Source organism: Rhinatrema bivittatum, chromosome 4 (genome assembly GCF_901001135.1).
Source record: "Rhinatrema bivittatum chromosome 4, aRhiBiv1.1, whole genome shotgun sequence".
In the NCBI taxonomy this organism is placed as follows: domain Eukaryota; kingdom Metazoa; phylum Chordata; class Amphibia; order Gymnophiona; family Rhinatrematidae; genus Rhinatrema; species Rhinatrema bivittatum.
Window position 1 is genome coordinate 363,251,863 of NC_042618.1, and position 20,858 is coordinate 363,272,720.

At 40.8% G+C, this 20,858-nt stretch overlaps 1 protein-coding gene across 4 annotated transcripts in view; it reads right to left on the reverse strand.

Annotated features, from left to right (window-relative positions):
* Positions 1 to 20,858, reverse strand: part of VGLL4 (vestigial like family member 4) — a 265,872-nt gene that overhangs the window by 80,101 nt on the left and 164,913 nt on the right. The window lies entirely within an intron of this gene.

Consider the following 20,858-nt stretch of genomic DNA (forward strand, 5'->3'; position numbering starts at 1 on the left):
CATTTTGATGAATCTAGGCCTTAATGCTAAAAGATGACAACATATAGTACTTACTATACAAGAATGAATTAATAATTGTGATCCTTTTTATCTCCAACTGAAACACATCAGAGGATGAGTGTTTTTAGGATAGAGTTGATAAAAAAATAAAAAAATAAGCTATGGTTAAAAAAAAAATCCAAGGAGGTTTTTCATTCTGTCTAGTTTCCTTCTTTGATGCAAGAAATCTGCACACAACTGACAAACATCCGTTTGCATAATTAAATATTACAGATTGTTTTTCCTTATAGGAAACTAGACATGAAAGAAAGCGCTTTTTAAATGCTCAATGATATCAAAATTTGCTCCGACCTCCCTGAGATTTCAAGAAAAATGAATTGATCCGATTCCCTACAGGAAAGAAAAAGAAAAAAAACATTCTAAATGTTGCAGTGTTCTGGGCATACAATGTGTGGGCGCTGGTGTCTCTGGATGCTGTTATCTGTGGCAGAAATCTGGAAACCTGATGAACAGCTTCAAAGGTTATTGCAGGGTGGGGACAGAGACACACAGAGATGATCTTATAAGGCCCAGTTTTCCTACAGAAAAACTGCATTGGCCATATATCTGAATTTTACTTATTCATACAATGACTACCTACTCCCAAACAATTTATATAGATAGCATTTTGCCTCAATCTGTCAGACTGTTGTGCCATCACTTTAGATATTGCAATGAAGAGTTGCTCCAAGTAAAGCTAGCAAGCTTGCCAGGAGACTGACTGGTATAGATAACTGGTCTTGTTATAGCCTCCCCTACAAACAACTTGCGATACTTGTGGAATGCTCTCAAGTTTGAACCATTCAAGAGCAGGAAACAACATAAAAGATTTCCTAAATCTGCTTCTAATAAGCTATGGTATGTTCAGGGCCAGATTTAAGATTCTGGCACCCATAGGCATTGTTGGAGAGTAGAGTATTATAACTTCCTGGAGGCTGAAAAGAGGGCGATATGCACTGTTGTCTCTAAGCTGGGTGCGTGCACTCAGGTCATGAACCCCATGCACAGAGTAAAACATAGCATGCACAAGAAATGCCGATATTTGCATTGTCATGATTTGTAGTGCCTAAATAATGAACTTGGCTTCTAAAAAGTTGTACAAAAAGAACATTTTTTGCACGCAGTCTTTCAAAACGTTGAGGGAGCACTGGTGATGTGCCCTCCTTCCCCCAGAGTACCATAGTAGCATCCTTTTGAAATAGATAATGGGAGTGGCCCCTCCTCTTCAACCCACATACTGGCGCCCTAGGTAACTGCCTATGTTGCCTGTTCCTAAATTCGGGTCTGGGTACGTTGCTATATGGAGTGGACAAAAATGTCCTGGGGCACTCACAGCCTTATTTAGTTGTGTATTTCTTTTTAAAAGTAGCATCCTCCTCCTCCGCTCCCATAAAGCATTGAGATTTGGAATATTTACCAATCTCTTAAGAACAGAAATGTATATTTAGGAGAACACTGGAAGAATTTTAACAAGATAGGGAACGTGTACTCCATGGAGTACACAAAACCTCCAATAGGCATTCTTTTCCTCCAGCACTTAATCTCCAGGAAAGAAATACACTCGTTATATATCTTTGGCTCCCCATTCTCCGCCCCCTCTCTTTTTCCCATACCCCTCTCCATTGTCTCTAGTTCTCTCTCCCCAACCATGTCACTCTGTTTCTGTACTCACTCCCCCTCCCCCCATCCATCCCAGCATTCTTTTCCCTTTGGGAACCTGATCTGGGTCAAAGATTCCACCTGCTCCAGTCATCACTTGGGTCTCTATACTTCTCATGGTCTAACTTCTGACTGCCACATTACTCACTCTGCTTGGACAGTCTGGGTGACCTCTCCAACTGCTCTGCTCCCTCTTCCACTGATGGTGTCTGGGAAGCCCTGCCAGCCATGTTGTTCCTCACCCTGTTCTTCCTGTTGTTGCTCATTTGTTTAAATACCTTGGTCCACCGCTTTCAACTGCCAAGAAAGTTGAGTGTGCAAGTTCCTTTGCACGCAAGCTCCTGTGCACGCATAGATAAAAACTTCACAGATGGACAAATCATCAGGCACATAAGATATTCCTAAAGTACTTATTGAAAAGAACAACTAAAATACGAGGCTGTAGAAATCTGCTCAGCCTTCACGGTACCATCTTGCCATCCTGTAAAAGTTCTCATTTACACGACTATTCATGTAATATTTGCAAGATTCGGAACATTTACTCTGAAAAGCACACCATTCCACTAAATGGCTTATAATCATACTCGCAAACACCTTTATGATGTTTTACCTACCCAGAACACTCAACCGGCTCAATCTTGCACGATCTCTAATTTTGAATAAAACAAGATAGGACTGCCACCTCATCCAGTCGATCCAAACAGGCAGTGTCAGTCCTGGTTTTGCCCCATTGCATGGGGGTTGTAGTTTTGGTACTCCTAAGAGAAGTCTGAAAATCTTCCCACTTAGAAGTCTTGCAATATTCGGGTAGTCAAGTGTTCTAATTAGCTAAACATCACAAAGTTGTTTACAACTATAAGTATAATGCACACCCAATGTAGAAACATCAAGGTGACCAACTGTGACCTAATTAGAGAACAACCTAATGACAGGTGTTAAAAAAAAAAAAAAAAAATCAAATTAGGCCACAAAAACAGTGTTCCTTTTAGTAAAGCAAATTATACATTCAGGATACCATTACTATATTCTAAATATATGATTACAAAGTAAAGAGGAAAAGTGTGCTTTAAGTTTCCGTAAACACACAACAGCAGTAGTGAACTCGGCACAATATATCCTGCAAAACCTCTTGAAGCCTACATCCCCTGAACAGAAATAACCCATTTGTGTCATTAGCTGGTAAAACACATTGCAATGTGGACATCTATTGCAACCTGGGCCTGTGGTTCCCATGCCAATGCAGCAGGGACCACAAAATCTGACTCATGCAATGGAATTGGCCAGTACTTGTGGAATCACAGGAGACCTCTCCACCTCCTGTTCCCGGTGACATTTGCCCTCTTTCATCCTTGTTTCCTTTATGCCAATCTTCCCCCTTCCCTCTCCCATGTGTGCCTGCCCACTGTTGCTGACTGGAGCTGACAGGACAACAGCGATGGGACCTCATACCACATCACAGTCCTTTCCTTTGCGGTTCAGGGCCTGAGCTGCTCTTTGAACCTTCAGCAGCACTAAGGAATCCCGTGCAGCTGAAAGCCCGACTTTCTCCAGGCGACAGAATAGGGCATGGCCAAAAGCACTACTAATCTCCTCCTCTTTCTCCCCTCCCCAATCAGCTCAAACTAATGGCAAGAGGGATCAGGAGGGGATGGAAGTGGCAAGGTGGATCAGTCAGGAAGGATGAGAAAGAAATTGACTGCAAAGGGGCGGAGGAAGAGAGGAGAGCTGATCAATTGTGTGTGCATGTATGTATTTGTGTGTGAACATGTGAGAGAGAAAAAGGACCAGAGTCAGTGGAGGAACACCCTCCCTCCCCACCAATCCTGGATTTTCTCCCCCACTCCACCCACCTTCTAATCCCAGAACTCCCCTTCCTCTGTTCCTGCTATCCCCCAAGACTGCCTCTCCCTCTCTTCCCCCTTAAGGATGGGCCTTTGTCCCAGTAGCACCCTGTGCGGCCAAGGGAGATCTGAAAAACTGGGAGGCAGGAGCTGTCTTTCTGAAGTTGTGATGTTGTCCCCGCAGGCACACAGCCCTAAAACTCACCCTACCAACCCCTATCCCCAGTACCGCCTGTTCTTCTCCACCTCCCACAGCAACACCTGAGATCTCCCACCTATAAAGCCCCAAAAAGAACAAAATGAAATATGATAAGACTATAAGACTTGCCATACGGAGTCAGACCAAAGGACCATCAAAGTCCAGTATCCTGTTTCCAAAAGTGGCCAATCCAGGTGATAAGTGCCTGGCAGGATCCCAAGGGGTAGAAAGATACCATGCTGCTTATCCCAGGGATAAGAAGTGGATTTCTGCAACTCCACCTTAATAATGGTTAATGGACCTTTCCTCCAGGAACTTGTCCAAACCTTTCTTAAATGCAACTACACTAACAAGCTTTCACTATATCCTCTAGCAACGAATTCCAGAGCTTATACAGATGCACAACCAAAGTTGGAAAATGACTCATTTTTGTGTTAAAGTGATGTACTTTGTCTAATATGCAAAATGATTCATATTTATGTAAATATTCCACAGAATTCCTGAAACTTTACTGCACAATTTTCTAACCCATGCTACAGAATGTGCCCCTAAGCTGCTGCAGAAAACAGTTGTGACTACTAAGATGGTTTTGCATTGATAGATGTTGATAGAAATAATTGTGTGCCTTTTTGAAATGATAAAAAATTAGATGGAAAGGCAGCTTAAAATACTAGCCAAATCAATTTTTAAACAAACTGGATGTTCGCCTTTCAGTTTAAAAGTTCTGTGTAGTTATTTTATCATGTCATCAAGAAAGGTGACTGTCTTTTCATTAAGAAGCAAAAGTTAGAGTAATATAGGAGGAGAGATTGTGACTCAAACTGTACATTGTTTATTCAATCAGAATGGACAAAGTACAGTCCACTCCTGAAAATCATCAACTGTGAAGAGTAGCATATCCACGCCAAATACAATGCTGTGCTCTAAAATGATATAACACATGTATTTTATTTAATGCACTCCATATTTGTATACAACTGTGAAATGAATATTTAAATGGAAAAGCCAGCCATGACAACTCAGCAGACCCCTAACCACAGTAGCATAACTAATCAACATTGAGTTCACACATTCGGACAGTTGTGGCTATCAATGCAATGCAAAATGGATCAACAAAACCTTGGAACTTCAGAGCTTAGCCCTTAATGGATCTTAAGAGGGTGCTATTATACATAGTTCAAACCTGTGCAAAGTGATTCAGGTCAAAGGAAATGTAGCTTTAGCATTACAAGACAGACAGCGTCAAAGGAATGGTAAATAATTAGTCCAGTCCCTAATAGCATTCTTTCACACAAAATGTTATTTTATGATTTTCAAAAAGTGCCAACTTAATGCTCTGTACAATCCACATTTACCTGGCTGGACTTAGCACCCACAATGGCAGGGTTCTGGATGAAGCCCTGATGCGTAGCCTTCTGGTTGAGCACTATAGCTTCAATGACTGGGCTAAATGATTTGTAAGGGGATATAAATGAAAAACAATCACAGGTAGCTGCAAATGAAGGTCCAGGGCCCCACAGTCCAACACAGCCTGGTTCCAAATCAGCTGGAAGCCAAGGAGATAGCGGCTGCAGCCAGGCCAAACAAGCATATAAGAAAAAAATATCTACCCCGACCCCTCCCCCCCAACACACACATTTTCTATGTTACACTGACATTTGCAACCAAGAAAAATGTTCTAATTTTCAGGAAAAGCAAAAGATCTTCATTGTAAACCAGATGTTATGTTAACTAACTGCCAAAATCTATTTTTCAGCAACTCTCCCATATAGGACTAATCCTCGCTCCAACACAGGATCTGGTGCAAGAGGTAACAGTGCCGGAGCCAACTGGCAATAGTGATATAATGCAATCAAGTTTAACATAATCACTGAAGGGAAGACATTAAGGAAAACTACTGTGGTAGCATTTAACTTTAAACAAGGAGGCTATGTATGATAAAATCAAGAAATTTTGACATAAAAACCTAAAAAAGTGGTTGCAAAGGTTAAAAGTTTGCATGTGGCATGGATACCATTTAAAACACCATCTTGGAAGCCCCCATTAAATGTATTCCATGCATTAAAAAAGGTAGAAAGAAGACTAAACAACTGCCAACATGGTTAAGTAGTGAGGTGAAAAAGACTATTAAAGCCAAAAGAACATGTTTCATAAAATGGAAGATGGATTCAAATGAAAAAAAAATAAAAATGAAAAAAACATAAGCACTGCAAGCTAAATGTAAAACATCAATAAGGCAAGCAAAAACAATTTTGAAAATTAGCTTGCCGGAGAGGCAAAAATTCAAAGGGGCCGATGTAATATCATGTGCGCAAAAAACGTGCATCCAACCTGGATATACGTTTTTTTGAACGTGCGCACATTCCCTCTCTTTGGCGCTCGATCTCATATTCTAATGAGCTGGCGCACTAAAAGGGACGTGCAATGGATAATTTGCGCGTCCATACCATCGAGCGCCCAGGAGAAGTGGCTGTGTTTGCAGGTAAGGAAAACAGACACTCAATTTTCTGAGCATCTATTTTCCTTAGCCATACACAGCCACAGGTTAGGAAAATGAGTACTTGTAAATTGAGCTTCCCTTTTCCTAACCTGACCGCTGTCAAGTTTTTTGGGGTTTTTTTTGTTGTTGCAGCTTTCTGTGGTTCCCTCTCCTTAGTATCGCAACAATATTAAGTAGGAGAAACCACAAAAAGAAACCCAACCTATTTTTTGCTCTTCTGAGCATGGCTTGGGGTACCTCAAAGCTTAACACCAGCTCTGGGCCGGCGTTAATTTTGGAGTGTTAAGATGTGCACGTCGGCTGCACATTTTTTTTTTTTTTAAATCAGGGGCACTAGCTAATAGCCTTATCAACATGGCATTTGCATGTGATAAGCACTATTAGCTATACGCTGGTATGGATGCGCTAATCCCAATGTTACATTGGGCGTATGACTAGCGTTTCCAAAAATGCACTTACAACTGCGTATTTAGCGGTGCGCTGAGCTCAGTGCCCAATATTGCATTGACCCAAAAAAATTTTTCAGTGCTTCTTAAATATCTAAACCTAAATGTTGATATAGTGTATTTGGATTTCCAAAAGGCTTTTGACTAAATCCCTCATGAGAGATGAGAAGCTCATCAGAAAAATTAAAATTCATGGAATAGGAGGCACTGTCCAATTGTAGACTGGCAACTAACTAAAGGGTAGGAAATCATGGAGGACTGAATGGTCATTTCTCTCAACAGAGAAAGATTAAATAGTGATGTGCCACATGGATCTGTACTGAGACTGGTGTTTTTAATATATTTATTATCTGGAAAATGAAGTGAAGAGTAAAGTGACCAAATATGCAGATAACACAAAATTATTCAGTTATTAGATCAGGAACAGATGGTGAGAAATTGCAAGAGGATTTTGCAAGACTGGGCAAGTGCAAAGTGACACAGTGAAAAATAATCCAAACAGGAAGCACACAATGCTGGGTTCCATATTATTCACCACCACCCAGGAAAAGGGTCTTGGAATCATTGTGAATAATACTTTGAAACCCTCAGCCCAGTACACAGCAATGGTTAAAAAGTCAAACAAATATTAAGCATTATTAGGAAATGAAACCAGAGGATATCATAATGCCTCTGTATCAATCCATGATACGACTATGCCTTGAGTACTATGTGAGTTCTGGTTGTCCAATCTCAAAAACAACAACATGAATTAGAATAGGTACAGAGAAGGAAGACTAAAATGATAAAGGGGATGGAATGGCTCCCCAGTGAGGAAAGGCTATACAGGTTACGGATCTTTAGCCTGGTGAAGAGATATGATAAAGGTCTATAAAATCTTGAGTGGGGTACAACAGGCAAAGAGTGAATCATTTACCTTTTAAAATAGCACCAGGACTAGGGGATACTCCATGAAGCTGATAGGTAGCACATTTGAAACAAATCGGAGAAAATATTTTATAACTTGGTATATGATTAAATTGTGGAATTTTTTTGCCAGAGGATGTGGTGAAAGCAGTTAGTATAGCTGGATTTAATAAGAGTTTAGATAAGTTCCTGGAAGAACCACTATTAGCCATGTAGACTTAGGAAAGCCACTGCTTATCCCTGCTTATGAGCAAAAAGGGCTGGAACTATTTGGGATATTGCCATATGCCTGTGACCTGCATTGGCCGCTGTCAGAGGATGCTGGGGTTGATGGACCTTTGGTCTCACCCAGTATGACATTTCTTATGTTCTTATATGGGCCAGAAGCCCCTAACTTGTCAGAAGGAAATTCTCCATAACCCGACTCTTTAAATTCTACTTGAATACAAAACAATTATGTTAATGACCAGATTTCGCAGCATGAATGTACTGCAAATACTTTTTAAAAAATAATTTTAAACGCACTAGACTTACAAATATTGTTTTGCTGACTCTTTCAACTTCTGTAAATATTTCTCTGAGCCAACATATGTTTGATAATATTTGCCTCAGACTCCCAGGCCAATTCATTATGCAGATCTGGGCAATCCAGTGCTGCTCAGGGACTAGGTTATCACAAGATGCGCTCTCTCTCATGTACACTCCCCATCATGAAGGAGAAGGACTTGTGCTGCTGGCTGCATAGTCATGCCAGAAGAGCTTCTGCAAGTGCCCTGAAATTACCTTTTAATGTTATGGTGATATAAAATACTATTCATGAGAGGACACCCATGAGGGAAAAAGAGAAGAGCACTAAACACCCACTGCATGACACTACAGATACCCAATTTCATGACCACTTCAAAAATGTTAAAAATAAATAAAAATAAAATAAAAAACGGATATAGGAACAGCAGTGGTTGCCATAACTTGCCACTTCTGTTTTGTCTTTTGTCTAGATGCACAGAGGATGTCAGCAGATAGGGACCACTGGGTCCATCAAGTCTGCCCATTTGTGCCTGCCTACAGTGCTGTTACAGGTCTAGCTCCATTCTGTGGTCTTCTCCCTTCCTTTCCCAGTTACTAAGGTCCCATTGAGTTTGTCCCATGCATGCAGGAACTTGCCACTGTTTTGGCAGGAAATCAGTCTCAACTTAAAAAAAACAAAAAACAAAGAACCGTTGCTAGTACAGCTGCTTTCTTAGCTGTGATGGATCTAAGTACGGGAAAGCAATCATAAAAGCTAGCTCTCCAACTGTGCATACACCTAGAGAATACAGATTCCTACCTACGCCTTACCTTTGTCTCTTTGCTCTCCATTTTGACCCTGTTGAGCTCGTATAAAAACTGGGATGAGAAATAATCTGAAGGACCAGACAAACAGAACAAACCAACATTCTTTATTAATTTTCTTTAAAAAGAAAATGTTGACCTCTTTTCCCCCAAAGTATTACATTATGGTGGACAGTTACAGAATAGGGATCTTTTTGGCAGAGTGCCAAAAAACAGCAACATCTCATTAAGAGATGTTGGCATTTTGGGCTGGATTAGAGGAAAGCTCATACCCAGAATGCTGGGTGAAATGTATTCCCGTACTACCACATGGCACAAATGCTAGAGGCTGAAGACCCAGATGCATAATGTACCCAACTCTGCCCAATTTACATCAGTGGTGCTATTGCAATTAAAATAAAAAAATTGCTTCCTGCTGAATAAGCTGAAATTAAAACAAGCAAAATAATTAAGATTCCCCTTCTGCTCAGAGTTTAACTCTGGAAGAGATATCAGTTGAGACAAGCAGAAAATCAAGCAATCAGGGTAAAAGTCATCTAGGGTTCGAAGAATGGTAGTCTTGAATTGAACTTTTATTTGGGAAGGTGGGTAACAAAAATCGATGAGTATCACAGTAGGTAGGAAAAATCTGGCCTTTGTAACGTTTTTATACCATCATATTCTTTGTAAAATATTTTGTAACTGTACACTGTAATCTTCCTATCACTCTTAATCTAAGTAATCTGAAGTATTGCATTGCAGATTCTTAACAGAACTTCATACAGGCATCGATCATCACGCAGACATACATTAGAATAAGAACAAAAGCACTGCCAGGCCAGGGGCTCAGTGGCAGTGCTCTGTACTGCCTTGGGAAGGGAACTAGGATTGATTCCTGCTTCAGGTCTTCTACTCCTCAAATTAGCTGAGGCTTAGGATGCTGAAGAGGCAGTATTTACAGTCCATGAAGGAGAGGAATCACAGTCATCATGCAAGGACACCTAGTGGCTGAATGTATGGCCCATGACTGCAGGATTCCAGAAGGATGAGCACCACAGGCGCAATGACTGGATAAAATAAACTGGGAGGGGATATAAAATGTAATTAAATTGAAAATTTAAAACCTGCTTTTCCAGCAGAAAATCCTCAAAGTGGATAACAAAAGAATAAAACACAAACATCCCACAGGCCCTATATACATCCATATCAACACTATAAAAAGCATACAAAATAGCAGTAAAAAATGTATCCTGAAACAATATACACACATATATACATACATATATATATATATATATATATATATATATATACATACATACACATATACACACACATACATATATATATATGTATACACACACATACACATATTTCCCACCAAACAAAACTACTCAAATATACCAACCCAAATAAGAATGAAGATCTCTTAAGGAAAGACCCAAGAACAAAAATAAGAGTAAAATCCCTTCCTCCAAGTAACACAACCTAGCTTCTCCCTCCCAAAGTATAAAAAAAATCTCAAAGTACCAGCAACTGGTCGCATTCCCACAATCCAACAACATTTAACCATCCAGCTACTAGTGTGTTAGTCCCTAAATCACAATACATGGTGAACTACCACAAATCCTGTATTGAGAAACAGATGTGACGTATTTTGTTGAAGTACGAGTTATGATAAATATACCTGGTTTTGCATTACCAATTGATAGTCTACATTAAAAGCACCTAATGATCTTTTAAAGTGGACTCCCTTCCAAAATACATTTAGACATACTTTAGTCTTTATTACGACACCTTATAACTTGCCAAAATAAGACAGCTTTGTGACACTGAATCCAAGAGCAACTTTAAAAATAAGATCTTGGCCTGGTTGCTTCCTTCTGTTTTTTTCACACTTAGAAATATAGAAACAAAGAAATGTGATGGCAGAAAAATACTGTATGGCCTATCTAGTCTGCCTACCCACACCAACTAATTCATCTGATAATTCCTATCACTCTCTCAGAGATCCCCTATGTTTATCCCATGCTTTCTTGAAATCAGATACTGGTTTTGCTCCACCACCTCCACAAGGAGGCTATACTATACATCCAACACCCTCTCTAAAAATATATTTCCTTGGATTACTCCAGAGTCTACCCCTTTTCACCCTAATTGCATGACCTCTCATTACAGAGCCTCCTTTCCTTTGAAAGAGACTCACCTCCTGTGCACGGAAACCTTGGAGGTATTTAAATATTATCTCCCATATCTTGCTTTTCCTCTAAAGTAGGGATGCTCAAACCGGTCCCCTCAGGCCTCCCCAAAGCCAGTCGGGTTTTCAGGTTATCCCTAGGAATATGCATGACAAGTATTTATATACACAGGAGGTAGTGCATCCAAATAAATCTCATGCATATTCATTAGAGATATCCTGAAAACCCGACTGGCTGGGGTTCCCAAGGTTTGAGCACCCCCTGCTCTAGGGTAATCATTTTTAGACCTTTAAGTCTGTCCCATAAAAGATTTAGAATGAAGATCAATGACCATTTTACTACCCCCTCCTGGACTGACTGCAACCGGTTTATATTCTTTTAAAGGTGCGGTCTCTCCAGAACTGCACACAGTATTCCAAATGAGGTCTCACCAGGAACCTATAGAGGGGCAATATTGCCTCCCTTTTTCTGCTGACTATTCCTTTCCCTATGCAGCCTAGCTTTTGCAGTCACTTCAGGCCGATGCAATATAGTGCGCACATCCAAAACCCCTCAGGCAATAAAGTGATTAGTGTGCCCAAAACGCACTTCAAACCAGCACATAGCTAATAGCCTCGTTAACATGAATTTGTGTGTGATGAGTGCTATTAGCTATTTCCCACAGATGCAAAAAATTGCCGCGCAGCCTTGGCAAATTTAATGCCTGACCGGGAGCAGACGTTAAAGCATGCGGCGCTGAAGGGCTGATGAAAAAACAAAAAAAACACAAAAACAAGAACCCCTGCTTTCTAAAATTTCTCCTATTAGTATCCTAGCGATACTAAATAGGAGGAAACACAGAAAGCAGAATTATGTCCCACTCGAGGGCTAACAAAAAAAAAAAATCCTGTTTTCTGTGGTTCCTCATAGGGGAAACGACAGATTCAAATTCAGCTTCGGTTTAGCATGTCCACACGTATCAACTTGCTCTCACCTCCGAGCCACCAGTAGTTCAACCGCAACCAGCTTCTACTGGGACGGCAGTCCCATAAACCGTCACTCAACTACCTGGGGCTTTTCTCCCCTATTTTCACTCCTCCCTTCCTAACTAGCCAAACTATTGCAATGACAATCCTTTGGCCAGGTGCCACAGACTGCAGTCTCCTCTGACAGTAAGTAAGTAGCCAGTGTCTAATCATTGGGTATCGCCACTGCACACTGGTGGAGAGACTCTCAACCTTGGGACTTTAGTAAACACTGCCTCTGCTGCATCCTTAGCACCAGCCAGCCTAAGGAAAAAAGGTTTCTTTGCAATTAATTAGATTTTCTTTAAAAATGAAAGGAAAAAAAGCCAATTCTGCATGAGTTGTATCTCTAAGAAGCTCCTTTCCAAAGGATTTAGAGCTGGGCTTCCCAAGCGTTTAGCCTGTGTGATCCCATTTTAGCACCTGAAAATGTACAATCATCCCAGAGGAAGACCAGAATAAATTAGCAGGGGTGCAGAGTCTCATTCCACTCTCACCTTCCCTGCAGTCCAACTGACCTCCTCTCTCAACCTCCACCCTCTCCTGTCTATCCTCTCTCAATCACCATCCCTTCCAGGAACCTCCTCTCCAGCAAAAACCATCTCCCTCTGCACCTCCAGCTGATGCCCTCTTCCTTCCCCAGCCCCTCTCTCTTACCCCTCCAGCCCTTTTTTCATGCCCCCAGCTGATCTCTCTCTCTCTCACCTTCATGCTCTTCTTATAACTCCCAACTGATCCTCTGTCATCCCCTCCCTCCTGCCTCTCATCCCCATCCTCTGTCTTCCCTCCAACCCTCTCTCTCACATCTCCCAACTGATCCCCTTTCACCTCCAACGCCTTTCTTAAATCCCCCAGTCAATCTTCTATCATTTCCCTCTCTCTCTTTCTTCCTCCACATCAACCCCATGGGCAATCTCCACCAGCCCATGCACACTCAGCCCTTCCTTCCCCCTCCCCTCAAGGCTGGTCCCAAGCTAGATGGCGATTTGCAAGCAGCGGCATTAGTAATGAAACATCAACCTGGGGCCTGTGAGCTAGTGCAATCTCACAAGTGTTGCACTAGCCCCAATCCCTCCTCATGCAGGGATTCCTATTACCAGAGAAACTCATGCAAAGGCAGTATCACTGCAAGGCTTAGTTTAGTTTATTGTATTTAATATATTGCCTTTCCATATCACAAATCAAAGAGGTTTACAGGCCTTAACAGTGATGTCCACTACAAATGCTGCTACTGGTGCCTTAACAGTATTTCCATTTGAGGCACTTATGACATCAGTTGAAGGTTTTATGACCCCATTTTGGGTCCAGACCCCCAGTTTGGGGAGCCCTGGCTTAGGGACCTAACTTTGGCCCTCTGAAAGCTGACTAGCACTGAGTGATGAAATTTAGGTGCCTAAAATGTGGGCTGGGAAAGGGCAGGAAAAGAAACAGGCATTCGGTGTAGATATCCAGCACTAGGTGTCTAACTAAAGCGCCTACATTTAGGTGAGTGAACAGCAGGCCTAAAATTAGGTGCCCCCATTTTAGACACTAAAGTTACAGCTAAAGCCTTTTGACTAAAACTTAGGTTCATAACTTTGGCTGAAATTTTGCTGATTTTCAGAGATGGCACCCTAGGTCAGGCCCTTTTATTTTCTTTGAATATCAACTTCTCAATGACTACTTTCTTAAGAGAAATAAAAAAACACTATTGTCGAAAAGGTAAAACACAAATGTCTCCCCTGTTTATGCTCTTTTTTTTTGTATGATAGAGAGTGTAACAAAATACCACTGGACCTAGATCATTCTGAAGAAGAAATAATGAAAGAGTGATTTTTATATTTTCAATATGCATTTATTTGATCACATGTTGTGGCAAGGTGGATGCTGATCAGAAACTTAATGCCATAGCACGTCAGAAAGGTCACAATGACCTGTCTTTATGAACTGCAGCATCCAAAAAAAAAAATAAAATAAAATAAACCAATTAAAAAGTTATCATGATTTACAGACTATCTGGCATTATGCCGAGATTCGATATGGAGCTTAGATTACTTGTTACTTGCCAAAATCATATTTTTTTTTTAACTGGGTTTTCTCTACCACCAAGGTAAATGACAGTGTGAAACCTAAGATGAAAGAAAGCAGAGATGATCAAAAGGACAGCATGTCATTAAAGAGTAATGATCAAAGCAAAAGGCCTGCCCTTCCACTTCAAAAGTATGCTAGAGAAGGGGGTAAGGTTACAGTAGTAAGGACTGCTTAGATCAGAAGCTAAAAGCAGACTTTCATGGGCTGAAGTGAAGAGAGACCTTTACACTGCACACAAAATGCCATTTAATGACCTACAAAACAAATATAAAATGTGATTTCCAAAGCACAAATCAATTCTTCAGCCCAATCAGACTTATTTTATATAATACTTTCACCCAAAATAGCACAAGATCAGTCCACACAACTCGCCTATTTAAAGAGAAAATAGGTATCTTCACAAATTGGACATCTCTTGTTAATTTATTATGTTTATATACTCTATTAGAATTAACACGGGACATCATACACAAAGAACTGTCCAATGATTATGTCTAGTAGGGGACTGTGGTGCACGAGGGCTGCAAGGCCATTGCATAAAATCTAATACAGGCTCTGTATATGCTGAACGTTTCAAAATCCACAGAGATTACGATATAAAACCGAATGGTGAATTCCTACGCAGTGACTGAAGTGCATTTCAAATTGGTTTGCTAAAAAATTAAAACATCTTATTCCAGTCTCCCTATTCCATCTTTACACAATGATTTTCTTCTGAAGCAGCTCTCAAGAGCTCAATTAATAAAGGGAAGGTGAAATTTTATCTTACCTGCTAGACCAGTCAATATGGGATTTCCCTCCTCCACAGCTACCGGAAACAGAAGATACCTTCTTTTTCTCCCTCATGACGTCACATCTATGTACAAGGCAGATGTGGCTACAGGAAGTTGCCAGAAACCTTCTCCCAGAGCCAGAAAGGGGCAACTATCCTATACCAATTTGTAGTTGGAAAAGAAATACCACACTCAGGGTGTGCTCTGAGAGATACCCCCTGGTATATTCACTAAGCAACTATATGCCAACTAATAAGGCATAATCTGTATTTATGTCAGCTCTCTCTTTTTAAATCCTGTTTTATCATCCCATTTATTTATTATTTTTTGAAAGGAAGGGATGAAATCTGGATATTCTATCCTCCTCATGGGACAGGCGGTGGAGTTGACTTGGCAGCATCGTATTTCTGGGTGGGAACCAGACTGCTTTTGCAGAACTCAAGGAAAGAAAATTATCAGGTAAGATAAAATTTCACCTTCCTTACCCTCCTGCTGGACCAGATAATATTAATAGGACGTACATATGTACTTCCCTGTACATATGTTTCAGAGTAGTACCATATTTCAGTTAAGAACATAAGAACATAAGAAAATGCCATACTGGGTCAGACCAAGGGTCCATCAAGCCCAGCATCCTGTTTCCAACAGTGGCCAATCCAGGCCATAAGAACCTGGCAAGTACCCAAAAACTAAGTCTATTCCATGTAACCATTGCTAATGGCAGTGGCTATTCTCTAAGTGAACTTAATAGCAGATAATGGACTTCTCCTCCAAGAACTTATCCAATCCTTTTTTAAACACAGCTATACTAACTGCACGAATCACATTCTCTGGCAACAAATTCCAGAGTTTAATTGTGCGTTGAGTAAAAAAGAACTTTCTCCGATTAGTTTTAAATGTGCCCCATGCTAACTTCATGGAGTGTCCCCTAGTCTTTCTACTATCCGAAAGAGTAAATAACCGATTCACATCTACCCGTTCTAGACCTCTCATGATTTTAAACACCTCTATCATATCCCCCCTCAGTCGTCTCTTCTCCAAGCTGAAAAGTCCTAACTTCTTTAGTCTTTCCTCATAGGGGAGTTGTTCCATTCCCCTTATCATTTTGGTAGCCCTTCTCTGTACCTTCTCCATCGCAATTATATCTTTTTTGAGATGCGGCGACCAGAATTGTACACAGTATTCAAGGTGCGGTCTCACCATGGAGCGATACAGAGGCATTATGACATTTTCCGTTTTATTCATCATTCCTTTTCTAATAATTCCCAACATTCTGTTTGCTTTTTTGACTGCCGCAGCACACTGAACCGACGATTTCAATGTGTTATCCACTATGACACCTAGATCTCTTTCTTGGGTTGTAGCACCTAATATGGAACCCAACATCGTGTAATTATAGCATGGGTTATTTTTCCCTATATGCATCACCTTGCACTTATCCACATTAAATTTCATCTGCCATTTGGATGCCCAATTTTCCAGTCTCACAAGGTCTTCCTGCAATTTATCACAATCTGCTTGTGATTTAACTACTCTGAACAATTTTGTGTCATCTGCAAATTTGACTATCTCACTCGTCGTATTTCTTTTATTTATCTGTAAGTTCTTCATTGTTATTTGTTCCAATGTATTCCGCCCCTGGGGCGACAGTTTTAGTTCCTTGTAAACCGGTGTGATATGTATATTATACAGGAACATCGGTATATAAAAAAATTAAAAATAAATAAATAAGTACCAGAGCTAATACTTTTCTGGGAGGAAAGAAGAGAGTGCAGTGCCAAGGACACCTGCCCCAAAGGCTGTGTCTAGCTTGGCCAGTTCATCCAGTTTATATTTGATGAATAAATGTAAGGAGGCCCAGGTCGGTGCTGGTATTTGCTTTCCCTTAAGGATGTCTGCCAAAAAAATTGTTTCTTTGGTCTACCTGACTATTATAAGCTTAGAGGCTTCTAACTTCTGCAGCACTCCATGTAATACAAACAGCCTATCCATCTTGTGGAAGGAGTTTGCAACCTTTAGATATCTTAGCAGGGTGCAGATATCTAATAGATGCAGCTCCAGGTTCTTCTTCAATGACTTGCAGCTTCTAAAGGCCAGAATTGGAACTACTGAATTTAGGTGGTATAGAGACATTTTAGATGGATAGAAAGGGTCTGGCTGGGTGGCATTGTTGCCACCGAGATGAACATCTGAATGCCGATCTCCTGACCCTTCAAATCTTGATTCCATCGATTAATATAGCAATCTGAACGTTTTGGGCTTTCTAAACCTTGTCTGGGCTTGCTGTAACCTCAGGATGGCTATTAGACGAAAACAGACAAAAACATAAACTGGCATGCTGGATCAGACCATGGGTCCATCAAGCCCAGCATCTTGTTTCCAACAGAGGCCAAACCAAACCACAAGAACTTGGCAAGTACCCAAACATCAAGAAGATCCCATGCTACTAATGCAATTAATAGCAGTGGCTATTCCCCATGTAAACTTGATTAATAGCAGTTAATGGGTTTCTCCTCCAAGAACTTATCCAAACCTTTTTTGATCCCAGCTACATTAACTGCACTAACCACATCCTCTGGCAACAAATTCCAGAGCTTAATTGTACGTTGAGTGAAAAAGACTTAAAACAGTTCTTTTTTAGTAAATTTGCTCCCGAGACTGGGAGAAGATGGCAGCCAGGCCTCGACAGAGCATGAGGGTCCTGAGTTGGAGCCTGAGTCACACAGCACTCCATGTAGTGGCGGACCTGTTGATTTGCCCTCAAGAGAAGAATTAAGAGGGTGGTTTATAGAGCTTAGATCCAATATGAAGCAGTATTAAACAGAATTACCATCTTCAATATCGGATGTAAGAGATGATTTGGCTGCCCTCAGCTTCCGAGTAGATGATCTAGACATTAGGGTTGAAAACCATGGGGACTCTCTCAAAACTCTAACAGAGTAGTACAAAATCCTAAATACGGAAAACGCACTACTGGCAGACAAGCTGGAGGATTCAGAGAACCACTCGAGGCGGTGTAATTTAAGACTCCATGGAGTGCCGGAGACTCTGGATTACGCGGACTGTACGGCTGTAGCTACAAATGTATGTGAGATGTTATTATCTGAGGGTAGTTGTGGAGTTCCTGCTGCCGCTTATTCAGTGTCGGATATTAAATTTGCAGGCCCTAAAACTGATAATCACATTAGAGACATTATCTTTTGTCTGCACAGCTATGCTCTAAAAACATTTCTCTATATGAGTCAGCCAGGAAGAAGAATGACTAGTTATGGGAAGGGAACACCCTCACTATTTTCAACAATCTTGCTCCCTCGACTATCCATAAGTGTTATGAACTGAAAGAGGTGACCAATACTCTATATTCTGCAAATATTCGCTATCGTTGGACTTTCCCCTTTGGTTTGTACTTTATGATCAAAGGTACCTCATTTAGAATTAAAACTGCTGCGGAAGCTGTGGAGGCCTTTAAGCAGGCAAATATCCCAGTAACTTTTGAGATACCTAAAATGGCGGTGGGCGCGCCAAAATCAGATGCTTTTCCGAGATGACACAGGGCCAGAAAAGGAGGCAGGAGACTGCATTGCCATTCTGAGGATTCACATTCTGCAGCTTCTGAGCAGGGCTGAGACATATAATAGCTCCCGAGGACTAGTGCTCTCTCATAAGCTATACTGTTTTGTTTAGCAGTATACAATGTGGGATTTATACATTGTAATTGCTTTTTCATGCATTCAGACTTAAGGGTCTGTTTCACTGAATGCTTTCAAGATGGAATATTTTGTTTCTATGTTTGTGGTTTCAGTGGGATTCAGGCTGGGGTTCATCTCCATTGGTTGTTTAGGCCCCTCTGAGGAGGAAAGATCTGCAGAATGGGTGATGCAGATCGTGTTTGGTGGGAGGAGGATTTTCCCTAGCACAGCTTTCATACATTTGAAGGGGTAATACATTTTTATTTCAGCGTTTGCTTTCCCACTTGGGATTTGCGGGTGATTATTGCAGGGGTGTGGTGTACCTTTCTTTTTAATGGCTGTTCATATTTTCTCCCTAAATGTCAAGGGAATCAACTCCTATAGAAAACGCAGACTGTTATATCTGGAATTATCTCATTATAAAACCTCCATAGTCTTAAACCAAGAGACCCATTTGAGGAAAAGGCATGAACATATTTTAGCTTTTAAAGACTTTCCACATAGATGTTACGCAGCAAGTAATAAAGGGGCAAAATATGCAGGCGTGGGAGTCTTCATCTCCAGCCATTTAACCCACAACCTTTTATTTCAGTGTGCTGATCCTCAAGGAAGTTAGTGATTAAATTATGGGTAGGTCGAGACATTTTTACCATTAACCTTTATGCGCCTAACTCTGATCAGCATTGCTTCTTACACTCCTTACAAAAAATACTACTGGATCATATACAGGGGCTCCTGATATTGGGAGGAAATTTTACTTTCAATAGAAATCTAGAGATTGGCAATTCTCACCAGATCTCTAACTCATCCCAGAGCCTGTGGAAAATGCTTGTGTCCCGGATGACTCACTGGAATCTAGTGGACATCTAGAGGTAGCACTATCCTTCATCCTAGTTTTTACTCCTCCCCCCATGGGTCATATTCCCGAATCGATTATTTTTTGGTTGATATGCTATTACAAAATAGTGTGGTGGGAGCCAGGATCGGCAATAACACGTGGTCTGACCATGCGACCGTTTGGGTTGAAATCCGGTTACATGTTGTTGATCCTGGTGCTCAATTTTGGCGCTTGAATGAAAGTTTATTGACAGATTATTTGTTCTGTAAATCCCTTGAGGCTCAACTTCAAGAGTATTTTTTGGTGCACATTACCTCTTCTGTCAACCTAGGGATGATTTGGGAATGCTCTAAAGCTGTGGCAAGGGGTATTATTATATCCTTTGCTAGTTATCATAGGAAAGAATGGGAAATTGCGTGGAATGGCCTTTTAGACAAAATTCATAAGCTTTGTCGCCTACATAAGCAAACCCAGTCTATGTCTGTATTCCACAAGCTGTCTCATGCATGAGAGGAACTCCACACTTTAGATGCAGACACAATAGCTCACCACTTGAATTGACATCTTAATTTGTAAACCATTGTGAAGGCCTTGCAGATGTGACTGTATAGAAATGCTAATAAACTAAACTAAAAACTAAACAAGCATATTTTGAAGGGGGGAGAATACAGTTGGTCGCTATTTAGCTCGACAGCTGAAGGCTCTCCAATCTCAAGGGTCTGTAGCCAAAATAAAAAATCCACAGGGTGAGATATTCACAACATCACCAGATATCAGAAAATGCTTTTTCATGTTCTACTCTCAACTCTATGGTAGGGATACTACCATAGCAGATGAGGACAGCTATTTATCCTCAATTTCTCTCCCTTTCATCTCTTACAAACAGCAGCAGTATTTTACATAGTCCCATTAGCTCTGTGGAGGTTCTACAGGTGATTAAATCTCTTAAAATGGTCAAATCTCCTGACCTTGATGGATTATCTAGTGGTTACTATAAAATGTATTCCCATATTCTAGCAGCCCCTCTGATGGAGATGTTTAATCACATTAGGAATGGTAGGTCTTTTCCACCTAATTCCAATGTTGCAGGCATAATGGTTATTGCTAAGTCAGGCAGGGATCCTTCCTTATACAGCTCATATCTACCTATATCTCTCATTAATTTGGACTTTAAAATATTGGCCAGAATTTTAGCAGAACGGTTAAACTGGGTCATGCTGGGTCTGGTTCATAATAACCAAGCTGGCTTTATACCTGGACGCATAGCCACAGACAATGTTCACAAAATTGTAGATCTCCTCCGGTGAGTTCAAAAAGACCGTATTCTATAGGTCTTGCTCACTATCAACGCTGAAAAAGCGTTCGATATGGTGCACTGGTCTTTT